Source organism: Aptenodytes forsteri, unplaced genomic scaffold, assembly GCF_000699145.1.
Source record: "Aptenodytes forsteri isolate BGI_AS27 unplaced genomic scaffold, ASM69914v1 Scaffold15, whole genome shotgun sequence".
Taxonomy (NCBI): domain Eukaryota; kingdom Metazoa; phylum Chordata; class Aves; order Sphenisciformes; family Spheniscidae; genus Aptenodytes; species Aptenodytes forsteri.
The window spans coordinates 4,823,219-4,845,023 of NW_008795129.1; positions in this window are offsets into that span (position 1 = coordinate 4,823,219).

The window sequence follows — 21,805 nt, forward strand, 5'->3', positions numbered from 1 at the left end:
GGGACGCGCCTCGGCCCCCGCCCCGGGTTATACATGACCTGCCTCGCCCCCCCCACCCCGCTCACCCACCCCGGGCAGGCTGGAGCAGGCTTGCCTGGCTGCAGGCAGGAGGCGAGCCAGGGAAGGCAGCAGGGCGGGAGAGGTCCCACCTTGCTGCTGCAGCTGGCTCGTGCAGGGGTGGTGTGTCCAACACTATGCAGGGTGCGGAGGAGGACAGAGGTCAGGGGGAAAGGGATTGAGCAAGAGCGCCTTGACCTCTGGGCTGCTGTTCTGCCTGGGGAAGGAGAGCAGAGACGCGTGCAGCCTTTGGCAGGGGAGGGGGACCTGGTCTGTCTCGGTTCCTGCCTAACCTCAGCTGACCTCAGTGCGGTGCCCCGACTCCCGACCATGGCTGCCCCGCTCCGCCGAGTGACGCTGGCCTGAAGGTGTGGCCTTTGGCTGTATGCTGGGATTTGCTCCCAGGAACAATATGGGCTGTGTTAGGCACTGGAGGGAGAGAGTTTGAATTGGACTGGTCCGCTGGGGACTGTGAATGTTGCTCCAGAGCTGGACATGGCTCTGAGGATTTCCATTGGTCTTAACAAGTGTCAATAGAGACTGAGTTTGTGTTCATACTATTTGCTGTTCCTTCATCATGAAGGTACTTCAATGGAGGACCCATGTCTCAGGGAACCTGTAAAGGGGATGTCCTGGGTGGAATGAGACATGGCAGGAGCACAAATTCACTGATGCAGTTTGTCTCAGCTTTCCTTACATCTTGTCCCTCCCACCAGAATGGAGAGGCAGATGGCGTTGCCAAGATTTTCACCCCTCCTAGGCCGTATGGGTCCAGTTTGGCACATGGGGTTACCATTCATTTCTCCCTGAAGCAGTCTCGGGGAACTATAACTCCAACAGCATCCCATAAAATCAGTCCCTCCTAGTAACCCCCTAGTAACCCTGGGGTTACTATTCATTTCTCCCTGAAGTAGTCTTGGGGAACTATAACTCCAACAGCATCCCATAAAATCAGTCAGTGTTAATAGCCTATTTGCTAGGCTGTGGAAACCAAAGAACAGGGAAAAGGATGGGACTGTGCCCACGGCTGGACAACTTAGGAACTGCCACCTTTTTTGAGGTTGTTCCACAGCCTCTAGAAGTTCCCTGTGCTTCCCAGGTGGATATCTGCTGGTCTAACTCTTGACACTAGAGATAGACCTTGACCCTGCAAAGGAAAAATCTCCTTGCTGAGTTTCATTGGAATTCCTGGTAAAACTTAGCAAAGGTTTTGTCAGGGCTCTGAGTACATTGATAGGCCTTAATCATCCTGACCAGTCTCATCTGGGACCTCCACCCACACCCTCCACCCATGGGCCCAGGGGCTCTATTTAAGCTTGTCCCTGGGCCTTCAGTCTCTGACTGTATAATGTTGGAGGAGTTATGGATCAGCCACTGTTATACCTGTACCTGCTGTGGGTCTTGTTAATCCAGACCCCAATGTGTGCACTGACTTCCCAGCTTGATCTTGGTCCTGCCTTGTTGCTGTGGCATGTGATATACTGAAACTAGGGGTTCCTCACTAGAGGAGAGTTCCCAATGGAAAGGAGAGCAAAGCTGTGGGATGGTTTTGCTTAGGATGGGTCTGGAGTGTCTAAAACTGGGGGTTTGCTGTGTAGTAGTCTGCAGCAGTCCTCGTTGGGGCTGTCCCATTGTGCAGAGCTGAGAACGGTTAAGTTTTGGTGTTATTTTCTGCTTATGGGCACTGAGAGCAACAGTGATTATGAGAGCCTTATCCTGGCGTGGTCTCCAGCAAGAAGCATGTTCCTTTTTGATTCTTTTGAAGGCCTGGCTGGGGAACGCAAAGCTTGCAGTCCTGCAGTGCTTCAGTATTTCCATATTGTTCTCCTTTGGTCTGCATTCTCCTGGCTTCCTTTGTATCAGCCGAGTTCTGTGGGAGAAAGGTGGTCTTTCCAGGTGGTGTTTATGCAGAGACTCTCTAAGGATGTTTTTATCACAGTGCTTCAGGAGAGAAATCTGGAGAGGGATCTCAGGCCAGACTAACCCACAGACTAGATCAGGTCCATTGAAATATTGCTTGGTTTGTTTATTTTTTAATGGTAAATTTTACCTTTTTCTTCTGTATTAGAAGCCTTCTAAAAATCCACTGAAAAGGTTTTTGACCTGAGAAAAACATCCGCGGGAAGAAGGGAGGGCTTGATGATTTGAGAGAATTGTGAAATTGAGTGTGAGAATTGCTTGAAGTTAGTTTCAAACCCCTATAGATAGATGTACTCCATAGGTGGGTCAAGACAGGTTGGTAGACACTCCCTGCTATATGTGGATATTTATGCATAAAGTGATCAATGTACATATTTTTAAATGTGTTTTCCCTACCTTTTGATTTTTGGCTTTTACAAGAGCAATGGGGCCTGCCAATAGGTTACTTCTGCTTTGTAAGGGAAGAATGCGTTGTCTGGCTTCTCAAAGCCTCAACAAACCTGTCTTCCGTGGCTGTGAGTGGTTACTGTTGTACTGCACAGACCACAGACCGGAGCTGTTAGGCTCATGGACCCTCTGGCTACCATCCAGCATGTCACTGCGCCGGTATCTGCCAAATCTCCCTGCTGCTTTGTTCAAGGAGCATTTGTGCTGCCATTGTCTCTGTTCCCTCTGGACAGGCCGGTGGGGTTGTGCAACTCTCCGAGTTTGTGTAGTATCTACCTGGATGTAATTGTTTTGGCTTTGCACCTAGAACAGTCTGTCAATCTGCAAGCCCGAAACTCCTGCAGGAGACCCAGAGATTGCATCACTTACCAAGGGGAAGACTGATGGGTAAATATATTACAGTGAGCAGGGAAGAGTGTCACTTGCTGTAAATACCCTTCTACCCTTTGTTGTGGTGCTGCTATTTCAACTTTAAGTGGTTTAAGTATCTTTGCAGAGAAGCTTCCACACTTGAATTTTTTTTCCTCCATTCTCCTATGAGGTCAGGGTGCTTCCTTGCTGTACATCTGGCTGTTCCTGAATGGTTTTTATGGAGGATTCCTCCAAAACTTCCAGTACTTTTTAAAATGAAAAATGTGTTTTCTTAACTAAGATATTGTGAAGGAAGTTTCTGATAAAGCCAGTATCTTATTCTTGTGTTAGAAACACTTTTATTCAAGCGTTTTTCAAGAAGTTTCAGCTCTTACAATATCCACTTTCTATTTTTTCTTGTTTTATCAACCTCAAATCTTTTCATTCTTGGTTTTCTTCACCAGGATGAAGTGCTATAGGATGGCAGAGCAGAAGGAAAGCACATCGTCTAACCACTCTAATTCTCCCCTGCTGCTGCTTGGCATCCACACATACTGTGTATTGCAAGAGAAAAGCCAGACCTGGAAGCAATCTGCTGAGGGTTTCAGATTCTCTCTGTTCCTCTCTTCCAGTCCATTAGGCCGGAAAGGGAATGGCAGTCAACAAGTTTTTCATCTGGAAGTGTAGTCGTGGGATTTCCCCAGATTTTCACCCCAGCTTGAGCTGAAGACCAGTTTCCAACTATCAGTCATTCTTGGCTGAACCTCTATTCTGATTTTTCAGAGCTGATTTCCACCCCCTACCCCCCCTTATAATACCTCCTTTGCACTCATTTAGGATGTGGTTGGGTCAGGCCCCAACGCAGGTCAGGTTCTTACTCGTAAGAACCTCGTAAGTTATAGTAGTAACTATACTACTGTCTGGACACAACACGGTCCTAAGCTAGTTACTACTGTCTGGACACAACACGGTCCTAATCTGTGACATGATTATTCCTTGAAAAGGGAAGAGTTTTTGCAGAGGATTGGCCCGGGCCTACTTCTGATCAATATCTGTACTGGTGATTTTTATAATAAAATGGAAACCAACCAGAGATAATCTGCAGGAGGTAGTAAGCTGGAAAAAGGTCGCAAGCCCATTGAAGGACAGGGTTTTAACTCAAAATAGCTTGATATGCTGGAGAAATAAACTAAAATTAGGCAAGTAATAGTCCATAGATGCAAAGGCTCTGTGTGACTAAGGAATGGAGGAACTGGTGCACTGCCTGGGAGGTGCTGGGAAGGAGGGCAGATCTCAAACTGAGTGAGTCAGTAATGTTGCACTCTTGCAGTAAGGAAATGTTTGGGTCTGGAGTATATAAATGCCAGGGCCACTGCTGAGACACAAGAGGTCCCTGCAGCTCTGGCGTACTGCGCTGGAGTCTTGTCCGGTGCTGAAGGCTGCAGTTCCACAGCTATGTTGATCTGTTGGAGAGTGTCCATAGAGAAGACCAAGGAGGGAACATATAGAGCTGGAAACCAGGGTCTGTGAGGAAAGGTTAAGGAACTGCTTTATGGGAAAGTAGAGGAGAAGACTATGAGTGTAAAATGTTCAGTTTCCCGGTGTATAAATGAATGATATCAAGAAGCAGGTAAACAACCATTTTCTATGCCCACCTGCTAACAAGCAGAAAGAAACAGGTATCCCTAGAATGGAGGGAGACTATGTAGTAAAAGCCCTTGCTGATTCACAGAGCATAGAAGCACCAGTAGAGATTACCATGTAGCTGCTGGGATCTTGGCTGGAGGTGTTTCAGGCTATATGTCAGCCAAGGATGGTCTGGATGTATTTATCTCAACAGGGAAGTACCTGGGTCATTGCATTGCTTTTTCCCAGCCGACATTTATGCATTTCTTTCCATCCTTCTCATCTGCCTGGAAGCTGACAGGGCAGTGGGAACTTCAAAGGAACTTGTACTTTGAGGTTTTTCATTTTTCCCAGTGGAAAACCTCCAGAATCAATGAAAACACATAGCACATGATATGTACTGCTCCAACAGAAAGCAAAGCTAGCTAGCTATCTGATGCAAAATGCTTTGAAATTTCATGGTTGGAAGATGATTGATTATCAAATAACTATTACACAGTGCAACGGAGATCACAGCTACTCTCTGGTGCTGGAAAAACTAAAGGTTAAACTGGTACCTCTTAGGGGAGGGATTCTTTGGGACAGGTGTCCCCTGCAGAGAGGCAGTGCAGTAGGCACATGGCTTTTTCACCAGCCACCAGCTCCTCTGTTCCAGCCTATGCCACCAGCAGCTCAGAGCTCTCCCCTTCTCTCTCTGCAACCCTGGCATGTGCATGGCTCGTTAGCAGCAGCCTGGCAATCAGGAAAGCCTGCTATGGCAGCAGCTGCTTTTCCAGAGCTGTCCTGCGTGCAGTGCAGCGCGGGGGCTGCTTGCCAAGGTGAGGCACTCCCTGCAACTGGCTGAGATGGAGCCTGTGGGAGAGGGGGTTGGTCTTCACCAAATGCAACCAGCTGGAGCAGACTTTGCTTCCTTGCAAAGTGCTTCCACCTTGCACTCCTGCCTGCCCAGCTAGTCACCCTGCTCCCTGATGTATATGCAGCCAAGTACCAGGGAGCAGATGGAGGAAGAGCCATCTGGATTCTACCAAGCTCGTTCCCAGGTTGGAGCTGGGGGAGCTGCTGGAACAAAGGATGGCATTGCCTGGGAGCGCCTGGACTAGGGAGTTTGTGAGTACCGTAGGAGTCTTAAGCTTGCTTCTGCCAAGCTCCTTGGCTTCCCAGCAGCAGGTTTCCCAAGCCGCAGCACTCATGTGTGTTCCCTAATAGCTGAGCTGTGGGCCCCACCCGCTCTCCATGGCTAGGGGACTTCTGCTGGACTCATGCAAACCACAACCCGTTTTCCCCCTCCTCAGCCCACACCGCTGCCCTTGTGGTAGGACCATATGGGCCGTGCTCATGGTCAGGAGACCCTGGCTTTCTTTGACATGCCTGACACAGCCAGACCCCATGGTACCAGCTGAGATTTTCCTGGTGCAGGTTCTGCTTCGTTCCATGCTAGCTCCACACAGCTGGGCTGCGTGGGGCTAGTCACCAGGGAACAGGGGCTGGCAGAGATGAATAGACGATGTGAACAGTTCCCTTGGTGCCCTTTTCCCTCAGTCTTGTTTCCCTCTCAGCAGGGGGAAGCAGTCTCTGCGCGGTCCTCTGCCGATTGCATCGGGGAAAGTCATTAAAAAGAATTAAAAAGGAAACTGAGGAGAGGGAAGAGGGAAAAAAATAATAACTGAACAGCCTCAAACAGTTACAAACTCAAACAAAAGAACAACAGGATCTTCCTGCTCAAAGCCCTGGGCCACTCTCACCTGGCAGCAAAGTCCACCAGCACTCCAGTGGCTTACTGGGAGGAGGGAGGAAAGCCTTGGCCATATACCTGCTGGGGCAGTTGGTGACACGGGTTGTGGGGCTGGTTGTGAAAGCTGTCATCTGGTTGTTCATATGGGCAAAAAAAAAAATACACAGAATTAAATTAATTACACAAGATTGACTCATCCATCTGCTGAAATAGGCAATGGCTCTGTATCCTGGCTTTTGGAGAGGGAATAGTGTGTAAGATGCCTGTCCCAGGGGGGCAGCGTCTTTCCTCCCCTTTGCTCTGGGGAAGTATCGGCCTCTGTTAGCAAATGCTTTAGCTGGGGAGCAAAAAAGTGGGATGGAGCTCCTGGTTCCTCCTGTGCTCTCTCCAGGGAGAGTTTGAGCTCCAAGGGTATGGATGTGTGTCTGGGAAGATCTGGTTTATAATCCAAATTCAGTACTGTAAAGGTTTTCCCAAAATAGTTGCCTAAATTTTGAGTCTGTCTTGAGATGCAGAAGTCTGGGCTCTTTTGGATGCCAGCCACTTATTTGGTCTGAATCATGACTGGACATGAGCAAGTCATCTTTAAAAGGCTTGGTCTTTGAGTTCTGGATGAATGCTTGCAACCTGGAGTCTGTAAAACATTACGGAGGTTGTCCCAGGATCCTCACGATCTTCCCTTCTCTCAGCTTCTGCTTCAACATCAGCCTGTACCTACCTGAACATGTCTTTTTAGGACTCTGGGGCAAAGGCAGAAACTTTAGGGTAGCAGTGAGGTAATTTTTTCTGCAGTCAGAGCAGCCTGCAGGCTGGTAATGGAGATGGTGATGGGAGAGCATGGCAGAGCACTGACTCTGAAGATTAGCTGTATAGTCTCGTTCTGAAGTCCTATGGGCCACTCTTGCCTGGATCTGACACAGTCCCTGGTTCAGGTTCCTTCTCAAACCATCACAGAAACAGCAGCATTTCCCCTGGGTTTATTTCTGCATGTTGGAGCTCAGCTTCAAATGGGTTGAATTTTCTCACCCAAATATTTGCCCCAGGAAAGTGCCTGGACCATTTTCCTATTAGCCCTCCTTGCCAGGGTTTCACTAAGCTAGTTTGCAGCTGCAGATGTTCCTGTGCGTTGGTTACCAAGGCTTAGGCTACAACTGTTACAGTAATCCTTAAATCCGGCATGGTGGCTCCCCATGACCATTGTGGATATGCTCGTTTACATCTCACCTGGCATACCATAAACTGAGGCAGAACCCAAAGGGGTTCTGCTAACGCCGGCGAGGTTTGGATCATGTACTGAAATAGGTTTAGCTGCCGCGCAAAGTATGCTTTTCGTTGGTGGTGCCTTTAATAGCTTGCATTAGTTTGTTTACACGTGTATCCTGGCGTTTACTGTATATTAACATGGGTCTCTGCATTTATATGCCTAACTGTATTCTTCTAGGTATAACTGTGTCTGTGTTGTGACAACTTGCAGGTTTATCTTTATACAGATTACCAGTATTGGGGTGAAATGTTATCACTTTGATGCACTTGCAGTTGATTTCTAGATCGGTGGCTGATCCTGTGGAAATGTATGGTCCCCAGACATAGGTCAGGTAAGTGTGTTCAGTGGTGTGTTTCTGGGGTATGTTGTGAGGTGTTGCATTGTTAAGTTGTGCGCTGGATGCGTCCCTCCCCAGGGGTGTTTCTGTGGGGTATTTGTGGCATTCACTCTGAGCGTCACCATGGGGCCAAGCAGGGGGAAGGAACACAATTTGTATTTCTTAGTGTTGTGTGATTGTACTCTCACAGCGCCTCAGAGTGAAGGTGCACGATGAACTACATAACTCTGTCCTGTATGTTTCTGTATGACGGAAATGTGCACGCACACATGCACTCACACACACAGGCACACACCCTCCAGGCTCCAGTGAGTGTAGGAGAGTGTGTGTGTGTGTGAATGCTATTTAAATAAAAAAGAAAGGAAGTGAATCAGGGTCGTTTCCATTTTAATTGTAAAACAGATAAGCACTAAACACTTTGAAAAAGTAAATGACTTGAGAATAATTACTATCTATTACTCTGCGTCCCAGGGGGGCAGTTGGAGGAGCCCAGATGGCTACAAAAATGGGATTTAGCAGAAAATTGAAGACATTATTCACCGTAACACATTATCAATTACCTTCATATCAATTACAATAACCTTACATTAGAAGAAGGGCCAGGAGACTATCTTCAGCCCCCAGCCTGAATAGTAATTGCACTACCCCTATGGATGTTGTGTGTGTGTGTGAGAGGGTGGGGGGCACCACAGGGTTGTGCAGGGGTTCTGGCAGCTCCCACTGCTCGTGGGGGAGAGGATAATAATGGCTCAGGGTAGTTTTCCCTCCCCTCCCTGCAGTCACCTCATGGAAGGTTTTTCTCTGTCCTGTTTGTGTGGTCTAATAGCTCGAAGGGCAGCTGATGTGGCTCCTTCCAAGAAATTCTGCTTGGCTTGTCATTTGGGAAGTTCAGAGTCTCTCTGCAGAGACTGCTGTTTCGCACCAGTGTCCTCAACTTTCCTCTTCCCCCTCTCAGCCATTTCAGCCAAGCTGCTCATTTTATTAATAGGGGCTGGTAAGCAATCTGAGGTCCTTTCTGTAGAACCTGGGTTTCTTGGTGTAGCGATCTGGCTCCCTCCCCCCCTGTGCAGGAGGTGGGAGCTGCTCCCTCTGCCAGACCCAGATGGGGCACCAGCTCGTGTTTCCTGTAAACACTCAGAGAGAGGTCACACAAGGCCTTGGATGGGATAGGGAGATGAACCAACCAAAAACAATTTAAAAAAAAAAAATCTCTCCTTCTCTTTTTCTCCAGGGACGGTGGAAGGTGTCTTAGGGAGGAGCAGTACCAAGGCTGCTTCAGCAGGCTGGTAGCATGAAGGTAGCTCTAAGGACATCTTGTTGCCTGTGGCTGTCTCTTGTCGCCAGCTGGGATAGCCCTTGGAGCTGGTGGTAGGTCAGTGCTTCTGACTGTAGCTGGCTAATGCTTCTGAAATTCCACCTCCTGGATCTGGGCTTGATCCAACTCACCCGAGTATTTACACATGCAACACCCAGATCTAGCTGTTGTGGTCCCATTCTCTGCTGCAATCCAAACAGGTTTCACTGCCGTGGCGTCCTGGCCTATGCACGAACATGTGTGTGGAAGACAAGCGTTCGGACACATCAGGCCACTTATGAGTTAAACTGGTGGTGACACTCCCTCCAGCCTCCCCCCTTTCCCAAATATGCAGTGGAGTGTCCAGTGGGTTAGTGCAGAGAGGACTAATTGCTATTAAAAGGCTTTAATCTGGGAGATTAGTGCTGGCTCCAGGCGGTGTTTGCACACGAAGGAGACGTTTCCGATGAGATGAACTAGAATTTGTCCCTGCTGTTTTGTTGATAGAAAATCATCTTCCCCTTGGTTTTTTCTCTTTATCTCTGTCTCTTGCTTTCTCACTCTCTCTGATCATTTGCTTTTGCCTCTTCCTTGAAGTTGAGCTGAGAGCTTTATTGTTTTTTAGAGTAGCAGCCCTCTTTGACCTTTGGGGTCGGTTGTCTTTGGACATAGGTACAGACATGCATGCATGTACGCATAGATGTGACCAGAGTTTCCTGCTCCAGAGTCCTTCAGGAAATAGATCCTGATCAAGAGAAGTAATGATAAATACGTTTTCCTCTTGCTTGCTGTTGAGTCTCTTGTGGGTCAATGAGGGGCCTGCAGAACCCTTCCTATAACATGGGTCAGGCCAGTCCCCTTCTCCTGGGCAAAAGCTTGATCCAGGGAGCATCAGGAAGAGGTGTTGCAGACTGAACATCTTAAAGCTCCCTGCAGAGGTAATTAGTGGGAGGTAATTAAATGGTTACATGTGGGAAGGTATGGAGCATTACTGGACGTCTGGCATGACCCAGGAAATGTCACTATTGACTTTGATGAACATTGGATCAAGCTCAATGGAAATTAATTTGATAACGTGCCAGATGTGTCCAGAGAGCCTGTCCATGAAGGAGACATGTTTGATGTGGGAGCACAGAAATCTTTGTGCTACACTTGCTGGAGGATCCAAAAGTGGAGATGCTTATTCTGAATTCACTGTTGTCAGAAATCCAAGAGTGTCTCTCAGGTCTGACTGTCTAGGTGGATAATCCCTGCTGCTCCTAGTGTCCAGCTGGAATTTTCACAGCATTCTCAGGAAGTTAAGTGCCAATTCACTTTGGGAAGCACAAAGGAATAAATGGACAGTGTTTGCGTGTAACTTGAGTGGAAGGAACTGAAGACGTTGTATCCCAAAGAGAAGGATGTGTGAAAACTGGAGGAGAAAAGGAGGACTCTGGCAGAACCACAAAGATGCATGGTCCTTCTGGCCTTGAGGGTGGCCAGACAAAAGCTCTATGAAAGAGAAATGGTAAGAGGGAATGAGTGTCCTCAAATCAGTGAGGCCAAGAATCGACGGGACAGTTGGGCAGGGGGGAGGAAGTTGGTTCAGGATCTAGGTCTTCCATTCAAAGAGGTCAAAGCTTTCCAGGGAGGATGCACTTCGCTTGTAAAGTGTCATGCACCCTTCTATGCACTGTCTGAGCACCGAGGGCTTTGGTCTTTTGCAGGATGCTACCAGAAACTTCCATGAGATTGCACCCATAACTATTTTCACCATAAGTAGGTATTTTAGGAGGTGTAAATCAGGCACTGGGAGCAGAGAGGGGAAAATTAAGCCACCTCTGTATCCCTGGGGGCAGTGTGGCTCTCCAAAGGCAGTTATGGAGCCTGTTGCTTGGCAAAGTGGTGTGTTGTTGTGTTGTTGTGTGGGTTGTTTTTTGTTTGTTTGGGTTTGTTTTTTTTTTTTAAAGCATCTGAATCAGATATGAAGTGTCACAGCATGGGTCCTCTTAGGAAGGCTTTGTAGTGGGCTGGAATTTTGTATAAAGGTATTTATTTCTCTCTCTCTCCCCCGCCCCCAGCCTGAAAATCCAAACTGTTACTGTTAGCCAGCAGGAGGGGAGACCTACTGCTCATTTAAATTGCTCTAGTTCTGTTGTTTGCCCTTGTTCCCTCAAGTTTGCAGAATGATGCCGGTGTAACCAACATAAGGATCTGGCCTCTAGCATGTGTTTGTCCCATCTGCTGTCCAGCATGTCAATTTTCATGGAAGGCACAAACTTGCACGGACTGTGATTTTAAGGAGGGGCCCTTTTTCTTTTCAAGAGCCAACTGTGAAGCCTCAGGGGCCAGATTCTGAAAGGCAGTCAATGCCAAGATCAGGAGAAGCTGGGAACTTGGGTCCTGGCAATTTCTGGCTTGTGGTCCAATACTGGCAAGACCGTAGGGAAGGAAGCATGTGTTAGACATTTGTGTAAAAGCAATGACGATGTTGAAGATTTTTCAGTAGCAACATCCTTGGGTGGAAGGGCCAGGCTTGCAAAAAAGGACTCAGCTGAAATGAGCCGTGAAAAATCCTCAAGGGGGTTAGAAGTAGTGGGACAAGGAGCATATTTCCACCACAGTTGTCAACCAAAATAAAAATAATGATTTCTTTAAAAAAAAAAAAAAGCAACAGGTAGGAGAGAAGGGGTCTGTTTCTTTGGCTGATCCTCTTTATCTCTTCTATTTCAACAGGAGCAGAAGTATGTCAGGCAATGGTTCAAGTGATTCTTCTTCCCAGCATTTGGTGCTGCAAATATTTACAAATATTAATAGCCAGGCTGCTTAACATGCCCAGTGATCTTCAATGACTTGTGTTTTGGGTGCAAGATTGGAAATACCTGAGAATTTCTAAATGCTCAGGTATGATCTTAACCCCCACCCCCCAAAAAAAAGCCAAACCAAAAAACAACAAGGTATTTTGAAAGTGTCCTGAAAGTGGGAATCTAAGTTCTATCTCAACTATTGTTTACTTTTGTTAATGTTTGTTAGGATACATTTCTTGATTGCTACTGATCTTATGCAAGTGGCTTATTGTGGGTTTGGGTGGTAGTGTTAGTCACTCCTCTATTTTTATTGCAAGTTTCATGAAAACTACTGAGTTTCTGGAACTCCCAGCTCTTAGAATCAGGTGAGCATATGACAGTGTCAGCTGTCCTTTCAGTCTGTTATCTTTTCAACGTTTCTGTGTCCAAGGTGAACATTAAATCAGAATAAATAGCCTGAGAACTTATTAGAAGCTTAAAATTCAGAAGGTACTCAGGATCTATGACATTATAAAATATTTTAATGACTTTCAGTGAACCTTCTGGTTTTAGCAGATATGGCACACCGTTTTTGAATGGCTTATGTTGGAAATGTCACAGATAGGCTTCTGGTCTCTTCCAAATACTCATGGAAACTGATCTTTTATCATATTCACCTCGCTGCATGATTGGAGCTCCAGGGGTCTGCACCTAGGGCACTTGGAAGGAGTTGGCCACTCAGTGTTCAGAGAAGCGTTTAGAGCTCTCCATGTGCTGAACCTCTTCAACCACAGTGATAAAACTTCCACTTGACTTCAGAGGAGTTTGAGTCGTGTCCCACATCCAGGACTGCAGGTCCAATCATGTACATGTCTTGCACAGAAGTACCCCTCAAAACCATGGGAGAGCACATTTCTGGGGAGGGGGCTGCACTGAAGTTTAGAGAAAGCAGGAGAGATGTTGAATGGTGCAGGACCAAACTGGGGACAAGAGTCTTAGAAGGGGCCATGTGGGAGATCTGCAAAGGAGCATTGCAGGAGGTGGATTCCAAAAAAAGAAAGACTCTGACGCAGGCATTGGAATTGGAAAGCTCCATGGACACGAGGCAGCAGGGAGCTCACTCAGCAACTAACTAATCCCTTTTCTCTGAGCTGGAGCTAACCAAGGATGGAGCTTGCCTCTTCTAGCCTGCCAGCGGCTTTAGAAATTTTAAGGAAACCTAAATTAAACCTGGCCCCTGATGTTCTGCCTTCCCAAATCCAATTAGCCAATCATGACTTTTCACTTAACTGCAATGACTTTAATTGGATCAGAATAACAACAGGAAGGATAGAAAATTACAGGAATTTATTTAACGTGCAGGGCGGAGCCTTGCAGCTGGGATCATCATTATCTCTAGCACAGGCTGTAAAATTCATCAGAGATGTAAAAACTCCATGAAAAGTCCACGATACTATGTATAGAGTTTTGCCATCTTCATTTAAGCCACAGGCATCCACATGGAAAGCTATAACAGGTGTGGTAGCCCAGCCTGCTCTTCCCCTGTGTGTGTACTCTAGCCAGCAAAATCTGACTGTGTGCAATACCTTCTTTGCACTTGGTGGTGTGAAGGGGCTTTTGGCCAAGTGAAAGGCTTGTGAATGGCCTCCAAGTCATTGAAGTTGAGCACAAGCTTAGAGCCATGCAGAACTGAGGCCTTTGGGCAGCGGTTTTCTTTTGGACTGCCATTCAAGAGTGCAGGGGCTGTGGTGAAACACAATAGCTCCGAAATGTGCGTTCTGTCCTGTTACTGGACATGGGGTAGCACCACCAGATGAGCTTTAAAAGCCAAATCCCAGGGTATCAAGACAACAATGACAATACATTAGCACCAGCACAAGACTTGGCACTGACAGAGGTGATCTAGCAATGTCACTAATAAGATATAAACTTCTCCTAAACAGATGTGTCATTGGGTTGCTCACCAGGATGTGGGAAAGAGTGAACATGGCTGGCACGTCTGACGTTTTTCGAGCACAATTTGGAATGAGATTTTGGAGATCAAAACATACGTAAAAAGATTCCAGGTTAGTGATTTCTTTTTTTCTTCTGCATTTTACTGGTCATGGTTGGTGATGAGCAGCATATGAAGAATACAGCATCAAGAAAAACTTAGGGGGGAAAAAAAAAAGCGGGAGGAGAAAGGCAACTCTTTTCCTGCTTTCTATACAACGTAAGGGACCTGCCTTCTACTAGAGCAAGTTTCATGATGCAGGCCACACTCCATGCATGCTGATGCCACTTCATATCCAAGGGATGCCTTGCAGCCTCAGTGAATGTTGATCTGGATTTACACGACATAACAGGGATCAGATTTTTGCCCGCTGGGAGCTGTCAATGAATGCAAAGTGTGACGTAGTGCTTATCTAGCATGCACACGAGGGACCCTGCTGCAAATCAGGAATGACTTCACTAAATCCAGTGGAGCTGAACAACCATAAATGAGCAGAATGAGGCCCAAGCATTATCCCAGGCTAGCATGCTATCTTTAACAGGCCCTAATGAATTCAGCTGCAGCACGTAGTCATTAATCCCAGTGGAAAGAGCAGCTCACCATTACGCGACCTGGGATTTCAAGAGTTTGCTATTAATGCACCAGGCTGCTGTCCTGATGCAGAACCCTCCACGGCTGTAGGCCCGGGGAAACATGCGTCACCCTGGACCCGGCCAAAATCCCAGCGAGGCTCTTTCAGCACCTTCCGATCCGGGTAAGCGGAAGGGCTGGTACGAAGGGAGGAAAGGCCAGGGTAATAGATGGCACACGGGGCCCTGAAATTGTTTATGATGCAAATATGTTTAAAAGCACCACATTGCCTCCTCTGGGAAAAGGAGCTTAAAATTGAAGTCTAATGATAACAAATGATTGTTAATGAGTTGTCTAAACATAATAGATGGAAAGAATTAAAAGCCTAGAATAAACAGGGTTTCATTAAAGCACAAAAAAGAAACAACACAAATTTCATATCTTAGAATAAATGGGCCCTTGTGGTCTCGCTGGGAGTGGAGAGCACTGAGGTGGGTGCATGGGCCGGGGAGCAAGTCTCCTCCTGTCTGGGTGCTCTCCCTGGGCGCAGGGCTCCGGTGGCTGGGCAGCGCTTGCTGGCAGGAGCAGCTTGGCAGTGGCTGCTTAGGGCTCCACTTCTCCACAGCTTATGCACTTGCCCAGCCTGCAGCACATGAGGAATTCTCCGCTCCACCAGCACTCCTCAGGTGCTTGAAAGCAGGCGCTTGCTCAAGTGTCCTGCTTAAGCACCTCTCAGTGCTGTCAGCGCTCTGAGATGGAGAGGCAGACAGGTTTTGTTCAGAGGTGTTTACAGCCAGGGGCTGGCTAACCCTGGCACTGGAAACCTCCATGACTACAATCCAAGCAGCCCATGTAGCCCTTCCTTACAGCAGCAAATACCGGTTTCAGGATCCACAGGACCCTCTGGGGACCTTGGGCTGTTCCTAAGTGAGTCTGCAAAAGTTACTGAGAAAGGCAAGTTCAAACCAGCTGTACAACAATCTACAGATTGTTTTTGAAGCCCTTCAGAGACTGGTCTTTTTTTTTAAGAGCCTACAGATAGATAAAATTAAAGTTGAAAATCACTCCCCTAGAAAAGCGTGCTACTGAGAATGTGAAATTCTGCAGAGATTTCACAAATGGTTCATCAGAGTGTTAGATGCCAAGAGCACACACCATATTTCATCTCAGTGTGTGTCAGATGGCATATTGTGGATAGATTTTAGACCAAGATTTTAAGGACATGTGAAGAGATGATCGATAATTCCTTGGTGGGTTTGTTTCCTAGACTGTCTGCATTTGACATGGTGACATTATTTTTGTTATTTGTGTGTGGTGGAAAACTTTGAAATTTCGAAGTTGTTTTCAGGCATTAGAACAGGCACTCTACTTCAGGTTTCATTTTAAATCATCCTTTAGACATGAGCAGTATTCTGCACGCCCCTTTTAGACTCTGGGAGTCTGATTTAGCTTTTAGAATTCTTTCATTAAAAGGAAAGGTGGGGCAATAGACAAAAACTGAAAAGATGTGGCAAAAAGCATGTCAAGATTTCCTCAGGAAACACTGCCTTTTTTTTTTTTAGATATTTGTTAAAAGATAAGAAAGCCTCTGAAATAACTTTCAGGATCTTGATTTCCTTTTTTCTTAGGAATTAAAAAAAAAAAATTAAAAATCTCAAGACTCTTCCCCCAGCCCCCCATTTTCTGTTTGTTGGCTTGGAGATCTTGTTTGCGTTTCAGGAAGGATTGCATGTTCAGTGGAGTGTATGTGAGAGCAGGAGTTTTCGCTGTGGTGACGTGTCTGTGTTTCGGAGTGTGTCCATGTCCAAGTGTAATGTACTTGTCTTTATTGATGTGCTTTATGATGGATGGATTGCAGATCTGACAGGCTCTTTCTGTGTGTCTGTAAAGCTGCATGGGGCTCGGCACTACGAGGCCCCAGTCCTGACAGAAACCCCAAAACATCCCCAATGTGCAGCCGGGGCCAGCTCCTGCCCCTTTTAGTCATGCTAATTTGTACTTTACCCAGTGACTGGTTTGCCTGAAGCTGCTGGGACTACTTGTGAACTGTGCAACACAAATGCAGGACAAACAAGGCTTGAAAAATCCAGGCAAGAATTAGAGCTGTGCAGTGTTAGAGCGTGGCAGTGTTAGAGCGTGGCAGTTTTTCCCAATGGGAAAATGGCTTTTTAGTGACACAGGGTGTTTTTTTTTTTTCCCTTGATTTAAAAATCTGAACTTTTTTTTAAAAAGATGCTATTTGGAAGTTTCTGTTTAAACTGGAAAATGATCACATTTTCAATACGGATTTAGGATTTTTTTTTTTTGAGAAGAACCTAGAAAAAGTATCCGTCCTCCTCTCTCCAAATCAATGAAAATCAAAGTTACAACTGAAATGAGTTTTTCCATAGGTAGAAGAACATTTCTACTCATAACAATTAGCACTAATGTTGTTGTTGTTGTTGTTGTTACTCTTTTGCTAGTGCACTTATGTTGTTGTTGTTGTTACTCTTTTGCTAGTAGTATTAGTACAGGTATCTGCTTGTGTGCTCAGGCACAAAAGCACATGCCTTTCTGAGGGCATTTGGTCCTACAGCCGGGGCATGTGAGAATTTGGGGTCCTGTTGTACCTGTGACATTGTCAGTGCTAAATACAGCTGTGCAAAGGCACTGAAGGGGATGGGGTGAACCTCTAGCTATATTTGCATTGAACTCTGTATGTGACTGTGTGGGGAAGAGGCACATCCATGTGGATACGTTGCTAGACCTTTGCAGAGAGGAGGTCTGGAAGGTGGCAGTCCTACTCCTTGGCAGCTGCTGAATTTTCTTTCTAGCACAGTGAGAGAAAAGGGAAACCTTCCAAATGCTTCTTGTGCAGCTAAATGACACCAAAATGCAGGCTGGGGATTCATATCTGAGCCCCTTGGAACTGCAATATTCTCAAGAAAAACTTGATCCAAATGGATCCAGCACCCCAAATAGCTCAATTTTGGTAAAACTTCGTTTGATTAAATGAAATGATATTAAAACATTCTGACTGGCTCTCATGAAGGGGTATCACAAATGGCAGCTTGAGACCTGATTTGGGGAGTCTGATGCCTGGCATCACAGACAAGCAAAATCCACTTCATGATTTCGTACACAGGAATGTATGAATCCAGCTGGGCGTCCGTGTTTATTGAGCCTGCATCCACAGGAGCGTACCTTGCTGGCTGAGCAGCGTGTGTCACGCCTCAAGGGTCTGCATTTGTGTGTGTTAATCCGACCGGGTGGATTTGTCTGGGCGTACCTATGGTGTGTTGTGCTTAAAGCAGTGTGGGTGCAAGCAGCGTTGGTTGGTTTAACGGCTGGCGTGCAGGTCTGGGAGAATCATAGAATCGCAGAATGGTTGAGGTGGGAAGGGACCTCTGGAGGTCGTCTTGTCCAACCCTCCTGCTCAAGCAGGGCCACCCAGAGCCAGTTGCCCAGGACCATGTCCAGACATCCCTGCTGGTCTCCCCGGCTGCGGTCGCAACTGCAAGGAAAGTTATAAGGCTCGGTTAGGCAGCACTGGCCCTGTCAGTAAATCATTGTGCAGTTTAGGCTTTTTTTTTCTCCTGGATTGGACTCCATAGAGAATCAGACAGACTGTGCTGAGCTGGTCCCATCTGCACCCAACCTGGACAGCAGCTTTATCTTGCCTTGTAAAACTGCAGAGCTCTGTGACAAAAGAGTTAATCTCTGCCTTTGTTTCTCTTCCTCTCTCTCTTCTCTTGCAGCGGGACTGAAAGGCAAGATGAGAGCAGATCCATCAGTGTCAGCTGCTTTCAGCACATCAGCACTTTTGGGGGGTTTATTGGGGACTAGCCCATCAGCAGTGCTTCCAAACTGCAAACACGCTGCAGACAGGCCCCTCCTCCAGCGCAGCAGCCAGCCTGCCTGGGGAAGCAACGCCCGGACCCTGGTGCCACTGGCCAGGGGCTGGGTGATAAATGACTGTGTGAGGCATCTCCATGGCTAGCGAAGTCCAGAGGGTAGGCCAGAGCCAAGCTCCTGGGGAGGCAGCAATGAAACCATATTAATTTCTGGGTGTGCGTCCATGTGTGTCTGTGTGTCCACACTGTCTGAAATAATACACTTGACACACAGACACACACACACACACGCTTCACTCTCAAAACACAGAGTAACACGGAAGAGGGGTGAAAGAGAAAACAATCTGATTGACAGGTTAATGAAGCAGTTCATAATAGCAATGTATATTATAACCTTAGAAACAGCTTGTAAATACCCAGTTGCTTTACACATATAAACACGCTACCATGCCTAGGTCTGTGTATATACATTTGCCTATATATGAAATGTATGTGCCTGTGTATATGCATATCTGAAAGATGCAGGAATGTGAAATCAGTGCTCTGCAGTGAAACCAAAGAATAAACAAGAGGTGAAAAAAATTAAACTTCATTGGCCTAGCAGCCTTATATATCCTCTGCTTTTTATTTTACTCCTAGGGCTGGAAGTCTTCCAAAGCAGTGGAGGGACTTAGGAGCACACATCTCACTGACTTGCACTCCTAAGCCCTCTTGGTACTCTTGAAAACTCAACCTGTGGTGTTTTTTTTTTTAATCCCAGGGTCTTGGGCAGAGCAGCCTCAGCCCATCCATGCAAGGCTGGGAAGTCACGTTAGTGTGAGGAGAGTGGAGTTTGAACCCAGATCTAATCCAGGGTTTGACTAATTCCTCATCACATTGGTATGTCACTCTTTGAAAAGCTAGATGTATCTTTTACTAGGCAGATATTTGGATGTCTTTGTTTGCTTCTGTATTGTATATATCCGTGGGAATTTCCCGATGTACTCTAGACTGAGGCAATGACTTACACAACAATCCTTTCTCTCTTTTGTGGGACCTATTAGCAAATATAAATAGCGACATACTGAGCTCTTGTGGATGGGCAACAACCCCAGGAGCTGAAAAAGCAAGTTCAACATGACTAAGGACCTTTAGCTTTTCATTTCGTGACTCTGCTTTTACTTGTAAGCCTCAATTTTACAGTAAGATATTTCCCCTGAGTTCTTTTCCTAGCTTCTCTTAGAGAAAAAGAGAAGAAGATTAAGAGATTTCTCATACACACAAAGGAGTGTTGAAGTTGCCAGTTCCCAGTAAAAGCCAAGTGGTATTTCTAAGCGTCATGACTGTGGATGAAAAAATTCAAAGATCCAAGTGTATTGGGAAGGATCAGAACCTAAGGTTGATAGAACCCAACCTACACAATGGAAAGTTGGCTTTATGACATTGAAGTTTGGCTCAGACTTGAACTCTTGCGAAAATCCTCAGCAAATTCCCCTCTAAGAGTATACAGTTAAGTTCCTGGCCTCAGGTCTTCTGGAAAGAGTTGTGCCAGGTATTTTCTTCCTGATGTGAATTCCAAGATAAAAGCACTTAAGAGGTGGGATGTGTGCAGAGACTGCTGATGTGACGTGTGTGGCACCATGCAAGGAGCATAGATACACACGCGTATCTTGGGTAATGTGCAAATGACCATACCTGCGAGTCTCTAGCCACACATGCTTGTGCTTTTGCTACAGCAGCAAGGGATCCTTTTATTGGATGACTCTTGACCAGAGTTCTTGATGAGCTTGTGATCTGAGGAGCTTACAGGCAAAACAGTCAAGCCAAGTATTTCTGTGTTAATCTTACAGCTGTGGAACAGAGGTGACTTGTCCCTGATCACATGCAAAGCTGAAGGCAGAGCTGGGAATGGGACACAGATCTCCAGCACGGTAAGCTCGTTCTTTCCGTTTCTGTCTAGACTGGTCAATTGTGCTAAAGCAACACCAGCTGAACTTTTGCACAGAAGCAGATAGCTGTATATCTTAGTCTTTAGGAGCATCATAGCTCTGTAACGGGGAATCCTCTGGTTTTGGGTGCAATTTGAACTGCTGTCTAAGAATACCATTCTGTCTAGCATCCTCTGTCCTTCTCTAAGCTCCCTCTTCATCTGTCCCCTAGGATTAGGGTCTGTAGTTGCTCCCCGCAAGCATTTTAACCCCTCTTTGTAAGATGGAGGAGAACAAGTTGACTTAAGCCAGGATGGGAGGAAACTGGGGGCTGATAGAAGTTCAGTTTGTAGCCTAGAGAATTGGTGTCCTTGCATCAGGGACTTGCCCTTAATTCTCCATCAGGGAGGACTGTCAGGTTTGAGCAGACTCAAACTGCTGCTTGTGCAATTCTCTCCCCTGCCCCAGAGACCAGAGTGAGGGGCGAGTGCTGGGGGGCGATTAATTTCATGTGGGAGCAGTAGGTTGAGGGATGGGAGCTGGCAAGGTCTCTCTGTCTTTGGTGGTAAGGAAGAAAGGGCTATGCACAGCAGTTCAGCTGTCTTCTACCATCCAGGCCAGCCAGCAGATCCGGGAGGCCTTCCCAATCAGCACAGCAAGCTCAGCTTTGCTGCCATCAGCACTGCTGAGAGCAGAAGCTGGGGATGGGTGAATCCAAATATCCGGATCGCATGGATATTGGCTGGAAACGTTCCACCATATCCGGGTGGCTGCCTTTGTGTGATATTCATGCTCGTCAGAAAATTAATTATTCCATTCACCAGGCTCTCTGAGCTGGGAGGATTACCTCTCAATACCTGGAGCTCCTCCTGGGGGTGGTGTGGGGGCTGTGTATGTGTGAGCACGTGTGTCTGCATGCCTGCTTACTGGGAGGGTGTGTATGTTGTGGACGTAGATGTGTACAGACAGCAAGAGATGGTGTATGACTGTAGGCACAGAGAAGGAGTTGCACGAGTGATGCAGAAATAAGGAAGATGCCTTGCTGTGTGTGTCTGTGAGAGAGGGTGCCCTTGGGGATACCGAGTGGCTTTGTCTGCATACCAGAGAGAGGAATATTTTCCTTGAGGTAAGGTGAGCTGCGTGCAGGGAGCAGAGGGTGCAGGGCCCGGGTAGGTGCCAATGCATTCCTTGTCTTTGCCTTTATGTGTGTGAGGGGCATACACATGGCCTAGGCAGTGTCCTCATGCTTTTTAGATCTGCCTTCAGAAAGGTTGATGTGTGTTTGATGCAAGCCTAAATCTGCCCGTGGTTTCCTGTGTGCTTGTGCTGAGAACAGGGAAAAAGTTCATGTGTATACATTGGGTATTGAAAAACTGCATATGTGGTGGAAGATCTGGTGTCAGCTGGCATCGCAATAGGACCTGTGATTTTGGATGCATTTGATTTTGACTATGGCCCTCCTAAACACAGCTCTGGTTCTTGTCTTCCTGCTTCTACAGCTGATCAACCCCATGTACATCAGTGGGTAACTTACACCAGCAAGTAAGCAGTGTCAGGTCTTGTGATATTTAAAAATAAAACCTTTGCACCCCAGTCTGAAAGCTTTCCTGGGATCCTCTAAGTCACAGGAGGCCTTATCCCACATGGAGCGGTACAGTCTGTATATATGCTGGGGTTGGGGTTTTCCAACCGCGGCAGCAAAGAGTGAT